At 35.8% G+C, this 18188-nt stretch overlaps 1 protein-coding gene and 1 long non-coding RNA gene across 2 annotated transcripts in view; one reads left to right on the top strand and one right to left on the bottom strand.

Annotated features, from left to right (window-relative positions):
• Positions 1-18188, top strand: part of Tgap1l12 (GTPase activating protein testicular GAP1 like 12) — a 376199-nt gene that overhangs the window by 266526 nt on the left and 91485 nt on the right. The window lies entirely within an intron of this gene.
• Positions 1-18188, bottom strand: part of LOC148006683 (uncharacterized) — a 93411-nt gene that overhangs the window by 2568 nt on the left and 72655 nt on the right. The window lies entirely within an intron of this gene.

The following is an 18188-nucleotide window of genomic DNA, read 5'->3' on the forward strand; positions in this document are numbered from 1 at the left end:
ATTACCGAAAATATTTTCTTTCTTGAGACCATTGGGATAATTCACAAGTTTAAAAATATTATTCATTTCTAAGGTTAAAATTTCTCAAGTTCTATGGTACACCAAAAAGGACATTCATATTTGATTGTTTACATACATTTATGAAGCTAAACATTGTTCTTTTCCTGTAGTATCTTATATAAAGCCAGCTTTATTGTTTTTGTATATATATTATATGAACTGTCTTTCTACAGATAGTTGGCACACTACTTTTTATTGCAAGAGTAAGTTTAAATCCAAAAACAAAAAGAATACTTTAAATAGCATTCATGACATATTTGCTGTTACTTGTGAAATGTTTCCAGGCTCTATTTCTGCAATACAAGCATTTTTAACCAACTCGTTTTGCTGTCTGCTTTGGCTATTCACTTGTTTAAGTAATTGACTTATTTCATGGGAATAGATATTACCAACTTACCTAGTAAGAATTTTGCTTTTCTTTTTCCTTTTTTCTCTTTCATTATCCTATAATGATTCAAATATTTTCCCTGAGAAATCTTGCTCATTTACTCAAATATATATATATATATATGTAGGCAGTTATAAAAACAAATAGTAAGTGGATTTATTTTGAAAAATTGCTTTGTTGTGCATAATTTGAGCACTTAGTACAAATTAAAACAGACTCATATTAATATAGTAAAATAGGCATACTTCATTATTACATTAAATGAATAAATATTTGATTCTACATAAAATAATATTTAATGCATTTCAGAGGTGATCAATATTTTGACTTTAAAATGATAAGTACTAAGAATAATTCTTATAATAAACACATTTTAGGAAATAGTGAAAGTATTTTCAGGCAGGCATTTCACAAATTATAGGAAATTATGTTATAACCTGTAGCAAAGTCTCATGCATGATTCAAGTGGAGAAAATGAATTATCATTCTTATCCTTTTATGATTACTGCAAATTCAATGCATATTGCCCAGATAAGGCATACATACAAATTAAATACTGGCAACAGACATGATAGGAGCCATCTACTTTAAAATTGAATTTTAGTCCCTTATTTTAAAAGTCTGTACCTTTTATCATTATCTAGCTAAGAACCTATAACTAGAAAGGTCTCTAGACCCAGTAGACTACTTACTAATATTATTATTTTGTTTACTGGATATAGTATTAAACAGATTCCCGAAGACTTAAATTATACCCTTAGATGGATGGATTTTTCAACCTTGATCAAAAGAACCTCCGTTTTTGAGCAGATGGTGATTAACACAAACATCCTCATCCTGCATCTCCATTTGTTTCTTCATCCCCTTTATCCTAGGCCACGTAAAATCCTTTACATTGTATGGTTGCTTGTATATGCTTGGCCCATAGGGAGTGATACTGTTAGGAGGTGTGGCCTTGTTGAAGTAAGCATGTCACTGTGAGGGGTGGGCTCTGACGCTCTGTCCAGTGTGAGTCAGTCCACTCCTGGCTTTCTTTGGATGAAGGTGTAGAATTCTCAGATACTCCTATTCCATGCCTGCGTGGAAAGCTGCCAGGCTCTTGACTTGATGATAACGGACTGAACCTCTGAACCTGGTTACCCAAGATAGGGATGTGCGCTGAGATAACCTGTCTCTCTAGAAAGATAACTAGCCACACCTTGGGTGAGTAATTCAAGGAAAAGAGACTGCTGAAGTAAAATGTGTCGTACATGCTTGCAACGATTTTCTCAGTCTCAGGTCCCTCACACCATGCCTGTAAAAGGGACACAGCCTGCTTTTTTCTCCTGGCAGACATCTCAAATACCAAATGGAAGGAGGCAACCCCTAAATATGAGAGGGGAGAAAAAGTATCCTCTATTGAAGGTCAGACTTCTTTCTCCTTACGAGGCCTCAGAAATTGAACACCCAGTGTACACATTTATTATTGGATTGTTAATGAGAACATATATTATTACAGAGACTGATACCTTATAATCCCTCTTCTGCTGTTATAAAATGTGATTAAAATAATGTATTACTTTTTAGAAGGATGCAACTGTTGTACAGGTAGGGTACTAGAAAAAATAATCCCAAAGGAGGAAAGGTGACTGTGTGTGGTAAATGTCAGTAGAAGCTGACAAAAAAAATGTAAACAAGCCTCGGTCTGAAATGACGAGTTGATTGGCAAAGATATATTGCAGTAGAATTAGTCACAGATGCAGACAATTTACAAGATAATTAGAAATACTCTTTGGCATATTGACTGGCCATTAAAAACTAAATTCATTCTAATAAATCTATGATTATAAAACTGTGCTATGATAGATTTGTTTATGAGCATCCTCTTTTTCATCTCCATATCCATTCACCCATGTCCTTCACAGAGAGCAGAACGCACAGGTGCTCCTCTGGCAAGTAAAACAGTTGTCATGGATAGGTATGGCCTCACTGTTGTGTGAAAACTTAAGGCATGATCTGAAATAATATTTACTAATATTTTACAAACCAAAATAAATTCATATTATCAGTTGGCTAATTAAAGATAGTAACTGTAAACATTCCATCTTGCATAAGTTTCTTTCAAATGACAGAAATATTTGACGGAGACTGGGAAAAAATTCAAATGTTTTAAAACCTTGGTCATTTTATTTATTAGCTTAGTTTTGTTGAGCATGAAAAAGGAAAGGTTGCAGTAATATTGTTCTTTAGGATAAATTACCTATGTTTAAGGCATTTACCATAAGATAAAGTATTTCTTCCATTTTTTCTCCATTCGACTGTATTCTATAAAATGGAAATAAATTAACTAATGTCTCATTTAGGGTTCCTATTACTCTGATGAACCACTATGAACAAAGCAATTTGGACAGGAAAGAGTTTACCTGAATTCCATTTTCACACTGAAGTATAATCATCCCTTCAGCATTGAAGGGAGTCAGGCTAGCAACTCAAACAAGGTTGGAACCTAGAGACAGGAGCTTATGCAGAAGCCATGAAGAAGTGCTTCTTACTGGCTTCCTCTCTATGGCTTGCTCAGCCTGCCTTTTATAGACACAGGGATGGTACCACTCACAATAGGCTGGGTCCACCCAAAATTATCACTAACTAAGAAAATGCCTGATGGCTTCCGTGCGGCCTGATCCTTATGGAGGAAGTTTTCCAAGTGAGGTTCCCCTGTCTCATTGTCTTTAGCTTGTTTCAAGTTGACCTAATACCATCCCATCCACCTGACCCAATTAGACATCAGGGACTCTTATATTTTAACCATAATATGTAACTTTATTTGATTTCTGAATCTATTTTACAAGATATGAATTTGTTAGTTTTGGGAGGGGATGTCAGAAAAGTCTTGAAATTTTATTCAGATGAGATATTTTGACACTGACAAGAAGAAAATTGCATTTCAAAAATGTTCAGATAGAGGAAAACTCCAGCTAAACCACTTACGTTACTTGATGTGTTTCCTTTTTTTATTCTGAAACTAAAAAAAAGTGTTTCGTCTAAATATGAAATATAGAGTAAGATTTATCACACCATTCTTGGTATTTTGATATGTGTGTAAGGATTTAAGTCCCTATTTAATGTTCGCAAGACATGCTACATTTGAAGATAAAGAAAGAGACTAATACAGATTGAATAGTGATGCAAAATTGTTTATATACTTCAGAAAAATTATTTAAAAAGCAAATTGCATTTTAAAATATTGGAGGTATTTATAGGTATATGCTATATACCATTTGGCAGTGATCTCAAATTCAAGAGTGAACATATTTAAGGTATAATTTATAAATTGATGATTTCAGGAAAATAAGTTTCAGGTTTTTGTACGTAGTGACTAGATGAAAAAAGACTAGATGAAAAAAGATACTTCCTTGAAAATGTTCAGCAACTTGTCAGTAGAAACTGTGTTCTGTAAAAGGTGAACTTATTTCTGAATAGTGTGATAATCATTTTGCAGATATTAAAATACATTTTTCATTCTATTCTGGCCTGGTAAGCAGAAGTATAGAGCACACATTCATTGATGTGTTTCTTAAGAACACAGAAGGAACTTAAAAGATGATACTTTAGTTTCCAGGAAATACATTGAGGTATAAGGCAGCAAACATGCATGTGAAATTCTATATCTCTTGGGAAATCCTCTTGAAAAATGCACCAGAGTTGTTTGAGTTACTGTGATTAGAGTTTTTTTTCCTTTGAGAAAATTTTATTTGGCCAGACAGACTATATATTCATTAAAAATATAAAATATCTTTTTAACGTTATTCTAATCTCCTGAACAGCTGGTGATAGGAATGAACTTCATTAACTATAAATATTCCAGAATGAGTTATAAAACTTAGGACATGTAATTTTTTTCTCTAGAACATGCCCATTCACAGAAGTATAACTAAATAGGAAATTTTAAACAGGGCAAATATATTCAATGCCCACCCTCCCTTCATAACACCTCAACTGTGTTAAATCATGCAAAGAGTAAATGAACAAATAATTCACTCCTAGGCTGGAAATCAATGTTCCAGAATACCTGAGAGATACAGGCCACTCATCAAGAAGCCCAACCAAGCATTAAGAAATTAATGCAGAATAACCAAGAGGACAGGAGCCTGCTGTGGTTGTTTGCTTCAACGCTTCATGGGGCTTGACTCCACACAGAGTACACGCACTTCAGAATATGAGGAGAAGGATGCCTTCTTACTTAGTCTTCCTTGTGTCTTTGAACCAGTAATTGGTTGCTGAAACGAGCTACTCACAATACACTTAGTCGCTAACACCCCAAAGTGCAGGCAGAAGAAAACCTGTTGTTATTCTTGCCTGAAAATTGGTGGCTTAGTTGAGGTTGTTGACATTTAAAGCACCTTTTTAGAAAAACAGATATGTTGGAAGAGGGGAAAAAAGGCTAGAACAGTTTTGAGGTGATGGAAGGCTAAAACTTGAAATTTAAAAAGGGTTAAAATCAGACAGTGTGTCTGAGACAGCTCAGAAGGCTCTTTTAATTCTCTGTCCAAAACATCCCTTCTGTTTTGATTGAGCTAAAAGTCCCAGATGTAAAGAAAAGAAAAAAAATACAGCAACTCAAAAGAAACCTCAGCTCTATTTATTTTCAATCACTACACAGATGTGTTTGAATTTCTTCTGAGGATGGCTGTCCCTGTACACACTGCGGACACATTTTAATAGGCTGCCTCACAATCTAAGTAAAGGGAAACAAGTTACAGTTATTTGCAAGTGATGTGTTCTTAGGCTATCTTAGCAAGTCTATCTTAATAAATCTTTTTATCTGTGTTTTTCTTTAAAGAAAATTCTATTTTACATTACACAACATGTATTCACCAGGTAGGAGAAAACTTTTTACATGGTAAGTGCAATTGTTTTTAACCCTCAGATGTAAAAAGGAAGGAAAACATATTGTGCTCAGTGAATAGTGTTCACCGGTCAATATTTCTCTTTTGAGAACATACCTTATATGGACTAGCCTCTGTGATGGAATCAAGCATCTAAGACACTTAACTCAAATAATTTAAATTTTGGTCCTATGCTGAGCTCTCTTCTCCAGATACATGCGTATCTTTCTCCCTGTCCGGCAAATAGACTGAATAGAGACACTAACTGCATCTCCGTATACTGTCACCGACCATAAGAAACATGACTAAATGCATTACTAAGTAGCTAAAACTCCCTGGACTTCTCTGATTCTCAGTTCCTGTGTGTACACATACATAACCCCATGAAGGACTCTTCACTGACAATTTTATGTAAACATAATCTCCCTCTCAAAAAATAATCTTTACCTGTCCTTTTGTAAAATGTAGCTAATATTATTACGAAAATAAAACATTTTCTGGTTGTGCAGAAGATGGATCAGTGGGGATAGGGGCATGCCTTAGCCTAATGACCTGGTTTGAATTCTTAGCACCCATTTGGTGATAGTGAAATACTGAATTCAGCAAGTTGTCCTTTGATATCTATATCTGTATCTCTCTCTCTCTCTCTCTCTCTCTCTATATATATATATATATATATATATGTATATATATGTATGTATATCTGTTGTAACACATGTTCTCCTACCACCAACACATATAAAGTATTAAAATAAATGTGATAGAAAAGTTATTGTGTTTGAAATATGTATTTACTTTCATAACTTTGCAGTTCTGTCTTTTAGAATATAAGTAACTTGTGGGGTTTAGGGTATAATTTAATCCTTTTGCATATGAGTATCCGATGTTTAGTACAATGGCAAATGTCAGTAAATATTTGTTGAGTAAGAAAATAAATTTTGCAGCATCTTGATCAGAACACTTAAGTGAGAGAAACTGAAAATATACTCAGCATTTCCATTACATTTAGGAACAAAGGATACTCACTCTTCCCACAACTGTTCAACCCACTGATTTAATCAGACCTAATATTATTAAGAAAAAAGTCAAGTAGATAAATGGGATACAAATTGGAAAAGAGTTCAAAGTATATTCATATGCAAATGGTACCACTCTATGCGTCAGAGTCTCTGAACACATGCTCTCAGACCTGCTAATCTAGCAAAATAGCAGGATGCAAAAACAGCACACAAAACAGTAGCCTTCCTCTACACAAATGACAAAATGTAATACGACAACAAGTAAAATCAAGGAGAGAAGACAACCTGCAAAGGCCTCAAAAATGAAATAGCTTGGAATGAATGTAACAAAAATTACTCATGCTACTGCACTGAAAACTTTAAAATATTGAGGGAAAAAAACTAAAAACCAACAAAACAAAACTGAAGAACATATACAACATATGTTCAAAATAAGATACAGAGACCTTCCATGATAAAGGCTTGGCATGATTAATATTGTGAAAAAAAAAGCCATTTACCAAAAGCAATTTACTTATTTTACCCAATCTCCCCAGAATTTCCAACCGAGTTCTTCACAGAACTTCAAGACATACTATCAAATTCTATTTTGAAATATGAAAGACCCAAGGTAGCCAAAATAATACTGAAAAACAAAATGACTGCAGAAGTTATCACAATCCCAGATTTCCAGTCAAAGTATATCACTGTAGCAGTGGAGGCAGTAAGGTACTAGCAGAGAAGCAAACTCACTGGACAATAAAGTAGAACTGAAGACCAATATCTGGATTTTAGAATCCTACAGCCACCTGGTTTGACAAAGAATGAAACAATCCAAATTGGAGAAGACGGTATTTTCAGAAATACAGCTGTCACACTGGATAGCTCCATATTGAAAAATAACCCTCTATCCTTATCTCTCATCTTTTACAACCCAAAATCAAATGAATCAAGCACTCAATAAAAATCTAACACTCTGAATATGGAAGAAGCAGATATGTTTAAGCTCATTGGCATATGGAAGTACTTTTATAACCCAAAAGATTAAGGCATTAAGACCTAGAGTTAGGCTTGTTCCCTTTTGCTCTTACTCTCTTACCCTCTTTCCCCTTCTCTCTCCACTCCCCTCCCCCTTCTCTCCATGTGCTAATAGCCAGCCTCTATTTTTCTAACTCCCTCTCTTTCTCCCTCTCCCTCTCCCTCTCCCTCTCTCTCTTCCTCTCTCCTTCTCCCTCTCTCTCCTCTCTCCTCTCTCTCTTCTCTCTCCTCTCTTTTCCTCTCTCTTACTCCTCTCTCTCCTCTCCTCTCCCTCCCCTCTCTCTCCTTTCTCCCCCCTCATCTTTATCTTTGCCTTTCTCGAACCCAAATACCCTCATACCTACCCATGCCCTGAATAAACTCAATTCTCTACCAAAAATAAAGGACCCACAGTTAATAAAAAGGACCTCATGAAATAAAAAATTTCTGTACCTCACAGGACAGCATTGCCTAAAAAGATAATCATCACATACCTACTTTTTTCATATTTGGATATTAGATTTTAGTCTTTAGAAAGTGTGCTATGGGGACTTAGCTCAGTGATAGAGCACTTGCCTAGCAAGTACAACTCCATGGGTTTGGTCCTCAGCTCCAAAAAAATAAAAAATAAAAAAAATATCAGAAAGTGTGCTTCATTTGTAGGGAAAAATGAAGACAAAAAATGTCTAAAAGGCCACGAGGAGGGGCTTTTGAGGGAAGAGATACAGAATTCTCTATACCCCTAAATATTACAGGTGATATCAATCTTTCTTGGCTATATTCAAGAACTTAAGTATAAGACTTTTAAAACCATTACAAACTTGAGTCACTGAAAATTGAGAAACCAGGTTGGTACTTAACTGGAAACTTCATTCTACTTCTATAGCTACCTAGGTACAAACACTGCCAACTAAGACGGTTCTGTTAATGCTGACTTTCCATGAACATCGTGGGTATAACAAACCATGTTCTGATTGCATTGAAATACTGCCCCACAAGATGAAACCTGTAAGTGGCAATACTGCCTAGTCAATCACTTATAACTACAGAGACCATAGTCTTTATTATTAGTCTGTCAAGCACAGTAAAATTAGGTAAATCCTAATGACTGCTCCTTATACTCACAGATCAGAAGCACCTCTTAGCTCTCATTGGGAAGCTTCAGTTTGCAGTAGATGATGGTTAAAGCAGAGAATAACTAGCTAAAGTGTAGAGAAGAAGGGACCACAAAATTCTCAGCCTGAAATGCAATTATACCCTTTCTAGCTCAGAATCTCTTCTCCCCAGGCTTACAGATCATGGCAGGCAATGGTTGGAAAGAGTGGATGAGCCAGAAGCAGTGGATTATTGCAAGGAAGCTGTCTGTTCTGGACATATCCGGAAAGCTGCGTATGTGGACTTACAGCAGCTGGACAGTATGCAAAAGAGCCATGGTGTGTCTGAGTCAGACCACATCCCAGCAAGAACAGAGGAGTTAGACACACGGTTATATTCCTGGCTATGGAGATCTTGGCAATTGTTAGTTGTTGGAATAGAAAGAATGTTTTCTAAAGCAGTAACAAGCCACTTGAAAACTGATCAGTCTCTAGGAATACTTGAGTAGCACAAATTGGTCTTGATTAAGGAAAAAAATATGATGCAAAGTTGGATTTCAGGGGAGGAGTTGTGATTATGAGAAGAGGTATGGGATGATGGGCTGTGCTCAAAAAACATTGTATGAAACTTTTAACTTAAAAAGATTTTTAAAATTGGAGCAGGAAAGGCCATCTCAATTTGGGATCATGCCACGTGCATGCGCCAAACTCTGACACTATTACTGATAATATGTTGTTCTTGTGGACAAGAGCCTAGCATGGCTGCCCTCTGAGAGGCTCTATCAGCACCTCACTAGGCAGATGAAGAAACTTAACAGTTAGTCATTGGACTGAAGTTGTGGATCCCTAAGGAGATGGATTGAAGGAGCTGAAGGAGATGGCAAACCCATAGGAAGAACAACAGTATCAACCAACCTGGACCCCTCAGAGTTCCATGAGACTAAGCCACCAACCAAAGACCATACATGGGCTGGTTCATGGCCCTGCCACATATGTCGTAGAGGACTGCCTTGACTGGCCTCAGTGGGAGAGAATGCATGTATATTGGGAAAGAAGACTCTGCGTGAGGTGAAGCAGGTATGGGTAGGGAGGTCAGGGAGAACCTTGTCTTAGGCAAAGGGGAGAAGGATAGGATGGAGAACTCTGGGAGGTAGACCAGGAAGGGTGACAACATTTGGAATGTAATTACATAAAATAATTTAATAAAAATTTGCAATTCCTGGAAACAAAATAGGAGAATAAGAAAGAAAAGAAAGTAATGTTGTAGATAAAGAATAGAAGGGGTTGGGGATTTAGCTCAGGGGTAGAGCACTTGCCTAGGAAGTGCAAGGCCCTGGGATAATGATTCACGTGGATAAAGATAACAATATAGAAACTGCATGCTGGTAGTATTAAAAAAAATTAAAGCTAAACAACAATTAAGGTCCTGAAATGATAAAAAGAATTTAAGATGATAAGTCCCTCCATACAAAAGGAAAGTGCATCTACACAATGGAATATTACTCAGCTATCAAAAACAACGAGTTTATGAAATTCGTAGGCAAATGGTTGGAACTGGAAAATATCATCCTGAGTGAGCTAACCCAATCACAGAAAGACATACATGGTATGCACTCATTGATAAGTGGCTATTAGCCCAAATGCTTGAATTACCCTAGATCCCTAGAACAAACGAAACTCAAGACGGATGATCAAAATGTGAATGCTTCACTCCTTCTTTAAATGAGGAAAAAGAATACCCTTGGCAGGGAAGGGAGAGGCAAAGATTAAAACAGAGACTGAAGGAACTCCCATTCAGAGCCTGCCCCACATGTGGCCCATACATATACAGCCACCCAATTAGACAAGATGGATGAAGCAAAGAAGTGCAGACCGACAGGAGCCGGATGTAGATCGCTCCTGAGAGACACAGCCAGAATACAGCAAATACAGAGGCGAATGCCAGCAGCAAACCACTGAACTGAGAATAGGTCCCCTGTTGAAGGAATCAGAGAAAGAACTGGAAGAGCTTGAAGGGGCTCGAGACCCCAAAAGTACAACAATGCAAAGCAACCAGAGCTTCCAGGGACTAAGCCACTACCTAAAGACTATACATGGACTGACCCTGGACTCTGACCCCATAGGTAGCAATGAATATCCTAGTAAGAGCACCAGTGGAAGGGGAAGCCCTGGGTCCTGCTAAGACTGAACCCCCAGTGAACTAGTCTATGGGGGGAGGGCGGCAATGGGGGGAGGGTTGGGAGGGGAACACCCATAAGGAAGGGGAGGGGGGAGGGGGATGTTTGCCCGGAAACCGGGAAAGGGAATAACACTCGAAATGTATATAAGAAATACTCAAGTTAATAAAAAAAAAAAAAGAAAGAAAAAGGAAAGTGCTCCCTTGAAATCATGGTGAAAGGGTGAGGGTGAGAAAATGGGATAATTTTGGCATCTTAAAAAGATACTCCAAATGTATAACATATTCATACTGTTCACTAAAAATGCTAATGCTCTTCTGTGGATCAGAAGTAGTTGAGTTACTCCTGGTTTAAGGAAAGAAAAAAGTATTGATTTCCCTGATAAAAATTGCTTCTGAATAACATGCTTTGGCAGTCATTAGAGGGAACATTGAAAACATAGTACCCAGAAATATTTGGCAGGAGGATTGAGAGTTTCCAGGGCAAGAGTTATGTGCATCATAAACATATACCGTTCTTAATTTATTATCTATCAGTTAATTAAAATAATTTAAATTTAAAATAATGGAAAGTTTTTATTCCTTTTTATAATTGCTTATATATTGCTTGTAATTCACAGGTAATCAACCCATATTTGCTAAGAAGTATTAGACTTACAAGTCCAAATGTTTATTAATAAAACAAAGGACACATTAATGTATTAATCCTGGAGATTTTTTAACTAAGAATTTAGCCAACACATTCAGATTGATCATGAGTATGATGTTTAAGAGGACCTGGATTAAGCTCAAAGCACCTACATGGCAGTTCACATGTTCTAATTTATAGAAGACTTGGTGTCCTCTTCTGTTCTCTGTAAGAATACACATAATTGCCGGCAAAAACTTACATTTATAATAAATAAATTATAATAAACATTATGTCAAAATTATATGATTGTAAGTGACAGAGGACAACTCTTTTTGCATATACAATTATTTTATAATTATCTATTCAGTCAATAATAAAGAAGATGCATATGATTAACTATTGCAGGTATATGTCTTTTTCTTTGGCCAATGTGTACAAACTTTTGCCTTCATATCAATAAAAATGTCCCATGTTTCTGGGTCTTCTCCCAGAAATAAGGTGTTTAATTTTTCTGTTAGCCAGAGAGTAACACTACATTATTTGAAAAAGCTCATAAATTGGCATTAACTTAGAGAAATATAAGATGTATGAATTGGTTCATTTGATGTATGCATTGGTTCACTTCTGGAATATTACTCAGGATATTATGTGTTCTGCCTTCCACATAATAGATAATAGACATAATGTATAAACATATATGTGGTCAAATATTCATATGTGCCAAAAGAAAATGACTAAAACCCCTTTAAAAGAGTGTATCATGACGTTCATTACTTTTCTGTGTAAAGGTAAATAATTAAACATTGTCAATGTAATGGTAAATAATTAAACGTTGTCAATGGAAAGATAATTTTTACTTGGCTATTCAAGAAGGTGAACAAAATTAAAAGATAAGTTCTTGTCAGTTTTATGACATGACCTTCCTTCTTTCACATTTTATTCCTCTTATACTTGGGGGCAGATTTTACTCAGAACAGAACACAATGACCTGCCATCTAAAATAAACACTGTACATATCATAGTTGTTCTTTGGAGAAAGGTCTTGCTACGTATTTAAGACTGTCTTTGTATTTCCTGAATTCAGGACACTTCCCTCTTGAATTCTAGAGTTCATTGTTCTTACTCATACATATATTATCCATTTACTCCTCTTTATTAATTGAGTGGTTTGGTTAAGTATTATAACCAGTATTGTTTTACATACTGAATGTGTTTTCCCCATCAAATAGGATATTTTATAAATTTCTGTCCATTTTCAGATAAAATTGATGTGTTTGCAGAACCTGAGAAGTCCCAAAATGTTCATGATTAAATTTTCCAAATACTTTTCTGCTTCACAGTCTGCTGCCGTCATTAAGCTCCTGTGCTTTTCTGAAATGACAGGTGAAATGTTATCTTAGAAACTCCTCTCTTTCTCCCCTCCCACTACACTGCCTTTCTCCTTGCCCCACTGTTTCATTTATTTGATACGTCTTCTCATGTGAACTACCTCAAACACCACAGTTAATATTACAAAATGCATCCCACTTCCATAACACCCACCAAGGCGTCTTAACTTTCCTATCAGCTGTACTAAATCAGACAGCTTCTTCCTGACTTCGGGCCATTTTTGGAGCATTTATTTTTTACAAAATATGCAATTGCGAGTTTCTTCTTTCTCTGTTGTCTTGTGACATGAAGTTTCTTCAAGTGTCTAATTAGTTTTACACTCAAGGATGTCTTTCTGAAAGGCCTGGGGGAAATCATTTTGAAATGAAATGATCTGCCACAACACCTATCTCCAGTAGACTTGAGAAGGAAAACCCCTAAAACTTCACTAAGAATATTCTACAAAGAAGGCAGGACGACACCACTGGATCATACTCACACTGATCACTGCTGGGAATTTTCCTTCAAGGTTATTGGAGGACTTATAACTGTCCTACTTTTTCTTAAGCATGATCGAGTAAATTCTATTTTCTCTATTGCAATCCTGTAAACTTCAAGTCCATCTGAGTTTGTCTGCTATAATTCTTTCATACCAAAAGAATTTTCATTTAGCTTTTCTTAAATTCATTTTATTACTTCTTTTAAAATAAGCCACTACTTAATTTATAGCATTTACCATTCATCAATCCTTCATTGTTATGAATATGCAAACTCCTACAAAGCAGGATTCTTATGTTCTACCTATCTAAATATCTACCTATTTACTTTTACTTGTTTCTTTATTGGCTTTTCATAATGATGTATTTCTGATACTGGGAGAATATTTGAAACAAACTACTCAGAAAATTTTAAGTTATTTTTTTTTTCATTTTTCTTAACTTACGTTATGTGTACATATGTTTGCATGTGAGTGTGAAGTTTCTGTGCTGTGTCACAAGTCATCAGAAGACAACTTGTAAAATATGACTTTCTCATATTGTCAGGTTTGGAGACAAATGCTGGAAACTATGGAAATACATATATGAAATAGGTTTCTTCACTGAAAAAATGAGCCAACTGAATCCAAATCAGGAGTATAAAAGTAAGCTTATTTAGAGTCAGATCAAGGATAAGTTCACATATCTCACAGGGGGAGATCAGGAAAGCCACATGCCTGTGCTAGACCAAGAATGTTCTATGGGTTTGGGGTGCCGAGTGATGATGTGTGAGCTAGAAACTGGGACGATGCCCATATAAGGTAAAAATCTGAGGCTCTGGAGGGCATTTGTGGGAGGGTAGCCAGAAACATGGAAAGTGGGGAGTGATTTGCCTAGTGGTCTGATTCGGGGAAGAGGAGCAAACAGGTTTTCTTAGCTTGTGAAGTGGATGAGCAGGTGTTGCAATCAAGCATTATATATTGCTAAATATAATCTCCTCAGTTTAATATTATTTGTATGTATGTTTTAAGTGCTTACTATTTGATATTGGATGACCAGTTGATATGCTTTTCCCTTGAGATTACTTCTCCAGTGGTCAACAATTTCAGTTTCCTTTAGTCACACATGTGGGTGAGTGCACACAAACACACACACACACACACACACACACACACACACACACACACACGCACGCACGCACGCACGCACACACAAGCACACACATCAACTCTATCTATATCGATAGATAGATAGATAGATAGATAGAGTTGAGTGTGTGTGTGAATGAATGAGTGAGAGAGAGAAACACTGAGTTCTGTGATCTCTTCTCTACTAATTTAAATGTCTATTGTTATTCTTTCCTTCCTCAGCTCAAGTTTCAGCAATCATGATGATGATATTGTGTGTGTGTGTTTATTTTATAAAATTACTACAAAACACAATCTCACAGCAAACTTCCTAACCCTCTCTTACAAACTTTCCACTTGACTTCTGAATGTTGCCTGAGTCTTGGTGTCTACATCAGAACTAGACACTTCAAATCTGCAACAAATGTTTTTGTATCTGCTGCAAATTGCTATTTCTTTGAGGAGGAGTGAGGATTTCATTTATGTGTGGATATTATGACAGATATCAATGATGCTGTTAGGTCTCATGCTGGTTTTTAAACTGGTGGTTATAATGTTTCTCCAGAATGCAATACCTCACTAGTCTAGGTAGTTATATTTCCAGTACCATATATGACTTCTGTGTTGTTTAATAGGAGATGTTGGTTACCACAATAGATGTGTGTCACTGCTATACCCATAAGGTTATTATGCCATGCTGCTGTTGTACTTCATAGGAATCATAGTTCAGTAGGACTGTTGCTTGCTTCCCTGTGTTGTGGATTTGATTTAATACTTTCAGTCTGTTATTTAGGTTCCCCAAATTGCACATGAATCCCGCGTGTGAGACACCACAGAACCCTGACCCAGCTGTTTCTGACTGGTAAATAAATTTGCCAGCGACCAATGGTTGGGAAGATAAGCAGAAACAGGGCTTTTGGATTTTCAGGCAACGAGACCTAAGAGAAAGCAGGATCGATATGCAGAAAGAGGAATAAGATCCAGGCTTGAGAGCCAAAGGAAGGGAGGTACACCAATCATGTAAAATTGAAATGAACGCTTGAATGGTACCTTTCATACTCTGAAAGTTGGTCCTAAGGAGGGCCAACCCAGGACATTCCATCTTACTGCCCTGAGTTCTCAGGCTCATGGTGCTTTCAACAACCAGAACTAATTTTCTGACTCTGTGGTCAACCAAGCTCTATAATACTCTGTAATATTTTGTGAGCCTCAGCGGCAGCCCTGACCACCATCTCAGAAAATGTCTTATGGCTTGTGTTGATATTTTTATAAGGATCTTTAACTTTTGGCGAAAGCATTATTATTCCAGATTGGAAAAAAAAATCACTTAAACTGTAAATTTATAATTATATTCATAATTACATGTATTGTATGATTGTTTTAAATAGATGGTTAATATCATGATTCTTTAGTATTTTTAAGACATCTTAATATTACACTTCTTTCTAAATTTCTCCTTCTACCTCTTCTTCCCCCTCCCCCTCCCTGCTCTTTCTCCCCTTAATTATATGCCCTCCTTTTCCATTTTGAATTACAGAATGCTATTTCCCTTTTCTTTTCTCCTCTACACCTAACCTCAACAACAATCACTGTTTATCTTACTGCAGTTACTCCAAGGTAGTTATTCACATCCAAAGATTTGGAGCAAGGATCCCGAGATGAGGAAAAACTTGACATGTTTGACTTAAGCGTCTGAGATTACTCACTCAATATAATGCTTTCTATTTCCATCAATTTACCTGCAAATATTTATGATTTTATGATTTTTTATTTATAACTGAATAGTATTCATATATATATATATCACATTTTTATTATTCGTGATTTGGTCATAGGTTATTTAGGTTGTTTTTATTTCCTAGTTATTGTGATTAAGGCATCAATAAACATGCTAAGCAAATATCTGTAAATCAAAAGTTTAAACCCTTGAACCAATGCCAAGGAATGATATATTTTGTTGTAGAAATATTTTTACCTTTTTCTAATTTCCTTTTAAAAAAAATTCTTGAACTAATATCCATAGTGTCTGTCTAGCTGTCTGTGGTCTCTCTCTCTCAATCTCTCTCTCTCTCTCTCTCTCTCTCTCTCACACACACACACACACACACACACACACACACACACACACACACACACACACCAAATGATATACCTAAGAGGGACTAGCAGGAAGATCACAGATTGGGAGATACTTACTGTTAATAAACACTTTAATTTGTTTAAAGGGTTTTGCTAATCTCCCTTTCCTCTAAGAATTAATACAAATGAACAATCAATATGTTAGCATACTTTTCTAAAATGTATAGAAGAACTTTTTTGTAATTATTCCATAGAGCCCCATAACAAGTGAATGGTCAGGGTCATAATTTCACTGAAATCTTGGCAGAGGAGTATCTAAGACATAAGCCAGAGAGGATTATACCCAAGGAATGAACAGTACTCCCAGTCCTGCAAGAGGCTGAAAATGAAATTTTTAAGAAACACTGCTCTAGAACTTAACATAGACACAAATTAGTGGCATCTATGTATCTCATCAATTTATAAACCATTGTGTTAAAGCATATTTGGATATAGAGAATGAATAACAGCAACAAAATCCTCTTCTTGGCCTTTGATTATGAATTTGATATTTTTTTCCTTAGAATTTGAGGTTACTCTATGTACCAATCATATTCTTTCCAAAGAGCTAATTGATAGTTGACACATTCATGCCCATAGATTATATTGCCTCATCTTCTCCCTAAAATGAATATTTCAATATTCACCTATAACAGATATATGCATGTGCATTAGGACTAGACCACTATCATTTCTCATAATTTATCATAATTACAAATATGAATTGCTTCATAGTGCATATTTATCAGAATTTTGTTACACTAAACACAAATCACGAAAGCTAGGTGGTTTTATAAAAGTGAAAGATTTATCTACCTCAAGGTTCTGAAGACTGAAATACATTAAATCACCATTGAGGATAACTCTGGAAAGAACTTGTTTAACGAGGACATTAATGCTTACAGGAGGAGGAGATGATATCACAAGAAGGCCAGCTAGTGATTCAAAGTCGCTACTGTTAAATCAGGGTCCTATGGTAGAAATATGAATCCTTTCTGGTTATCTTTTATTTTTCTTTTCCATTTAACCTGTATTTTATTTTTATTTATATACATGAATATGTGTCCATGAGAGTGTATAATATGTCTATGCAGATAATAGAGGATAGATAAGAGGATTGAAAACCATTGAGCTGCACTTACAGTCACTTGTAAACCAAATAAGGTGCTGAGAACTCAACTTAGGCACTCTGGAAGAACAGTGCTCTTAATCATTGAATCAAATCCTAAGCGACACATTTTACTCTTAAAGACCTCAGTTGTTTTCATGTGATTATAATGAGAACCATGTTACCAGCACATGAATAAACTATTTATTTAAATTATTAAGACCTACTAATATTAAGGAGAAATTATTATTTTAAATACAATTCAAATTAACATTTCTGTAAATTTCATTGACTACATATGACAACATTAATCATGGAGCCAGAAGTCTTGCTTCAAATTGTCACCTTATGACAATTACTTTGTATAACGTTCCTTTCATACTTCAACTTTTGGTCAAAGGTTGTTCATGTATAATGTCTGTCTGGTAGTAGTATATACTATATTAATATTGGAAGATGTTGACGCATATATATGTCTCAGAGCATTAGCACTGAGCAACCTTTGCTATTTTTCAGCCTTCTCTATGATAATGTTAAGTAATAAACCCTGCAATATTCACCACCAACAGCAATCGTCTCATCTTTAGTAGTCTTTGAACCTATTTAAACTCTTTTCAAATGGAGCAGCTAATTATCTAATTTTATTTAAAGAAAGATATGTAGGAAACTAAGATATTAAGCTATAGACAAATATAGATCTTAAGTGGAAGTGTCAATGGAATGTCTGATGAACATTGTCTGGTTATCAATAGTACCCTTTGT

Source organism: Rattus norvegicus, chromosome 2 (assembly GCF_021556685.1).
Source record: "Rattus norvegicus strain SHRSP/BbbUtx chromosome 2, alternate assembly SHRSP_T2T, whole genome shotgun sequence".
NCBI classification, from domain to species: domain Eukaryota; kingdom Metazoa; phylum Chordata; class Mammalia; order Rodentia; family Muridae; genus Rattus; species Rattus norvegicus.